Source organism: Schistocerca nitens, chromosome 8 (assembly GCF_023898315.1).
Source record: "Schistocerca nitens isolate TAMUIC-IGC-003100 chromosome 8, iqSchNite1.1, whole genome shotgun sequence".
Lineage (NCBI taxonomy): Eukaryota > Metazoa > Arthropoda > Insecta > Orthoptera > Acrididae > Schistocerca > Schistocerca nitens.
This window is the reverse complement of record NC_064621.1, coordinates 499,125,577-499,127,292: the sequence shown is the minus strand read 5'-3', so window position 1 is coordinate 499,127,292 and position 1,716 is coordinate 499,125,577. Positions and strand designations below refer to the sequence as shown.

Sequence of the window (1,716 nt, the reverse complement as noted above, 5' to 3'; positions counted from 1 at the left end):
CTACTTGAGCGAGGTCCTTCTCCAACATCGACCCTTAACTGCCAAGGACATTCTGGAGCACAGGAAACGATATGAGGGCAGGAACAAAATCGAACAAAAGCACACTGGAGTCAATTGGGATGTCCTGTGGGCGAACATCAGCAGCAGTGTACTTCCGTCCCTGGTCAGGTCGACATGGTACAAAACGGTTAACAACATTATCAGCACAAATGAGCGCCTGCATGCGATTGGGCTAAGCGACACAGCCCATTGTCCAGATTGTCACCAAGTGGATACTGTTCCCCACAGATATACTTGCAGTCACCGCATGCGCAATTGGCAATGGGTTCGTCAAAAAGTCGCCCTTATAACTAGGACTTCTGAAAATAACATTGACACGAAATTACTGCACAGACCAGACGTCAAATATTTTCCGCCAACTAAAAATAATGCCGTCATGTGGCTGTTGGGCCAATATACAAGTCATGTCTTCAATCGGCTGACGGGCGAAGATTACAGCGAGTTTCTGTTACACATGGAAACGGAATATATTAAAATTAGAAACTACGCGGATCACCGTCGCAAGTACGGTAATATGCTTCATATTGCATTCAATAGAACAGGTATTGGATAGCTGTTCGAGCTCTAAAACCTTCACCCGTTTATGTATCAACCGAATGATCTGGCTCCAATCCCATATTGATGCGTTCTATAAAAAAAAAATACAAAAAAATTAAAAAAAAAATAAATAAAAATAAAAAAAAACTCAATGTTCCTTTCCCATCAATGTGAGTGATGACGGGTATGAGGGCGGCACCGTGGCCAGGCCTCGGACTAATTGACCCCTGCCCTCCTTGCCGCCATCTGCCTGCCCCGCTCGCTATACTATTCAAAAAAAAAAAAAAAAAAAAAAAATGGGGGTAGAAGACCTTGGTTCAAGTCTTCCATTTACAAAAAAAAAAAAAAAAAAAAAAGGTGGCTCAGATGGTTAGAGCGTCTGCCATGTAAGCAGGAGATCCCTGGTTCGAGTCCCGGTCGGGGCACACATTTTCAGCTGTCCACATCGAGGTATAACAACAACACCTGTTAGCAGCTGAGGTTGTCAGTTAGTCATCATTTATTTCAGGGAAAAGCTGCACGGTCATCAACAATAACTGTTCTTTCGAGAACAAGTTACTGTCTTTGTATATATAGTAAAGGCTACCCAGCCATTGACCTTTGTCTGTGCGAATGCGCACAGGTTGCCCAAACTCTTACGGGAATCGCCAGCGCGTGCGCGAGTAATGAGTGGGTGGGCAAATGTCTATAAGGTACAATACATATGTAGAATTGTGGACAGTTGGGAATGTGAGTCTCACGGGAAGCGTGCAAGGGATAAGTCCCTGCAGTCGCGCTATTCATCTGTGTCCTCGGTGGCTCAGATGGTTAGAGCGTCTGCCATGTAAGCAGGAGATCCCGGGTTCGAGTCCCGGTCGGGGCACACATTTTCAGCTGTCCACATCGAGGTATAACAACAACACCTGTTATCAGCTGAGGTTGTCAGTTAGTCATCATTTATTCCATTTTATTAATTTTTTTTAAGTATAAATGTCTTTAACATGAAACCACCAATGCTGTCGCAAGGGAGACACATCTCTTGGTATGCTGAGGTATTTCTACGAATGCTGTGTCAACTGCAATACAGGCACTGTTTTGTTGCATTTATTTGAAGCTGCGCAGAGTGTTTGTAATCTAGTT

The 1,716-nt window shown here is 44.1% G+C and overlaps 1 non-coding gene across 1 annotated transcript; it reads left to right on the top strand.

Annotated features, from left to right (window-relative positions):
* The first annotated feature begins 1,385 nt into the window (after positions 1-1,385).
* On the top strand, positions 1,386-1,459 carry Trnat-ugu (transfer RNA threonine (anticodon UGU)). Its single transcript has one exon. It is a non-coding gene; the product is annotated as a tRNA-Thr (tRNA).
* The last annotated feature ends 257 nt before the right edge of the window (positions 1,460-1,716 follow it).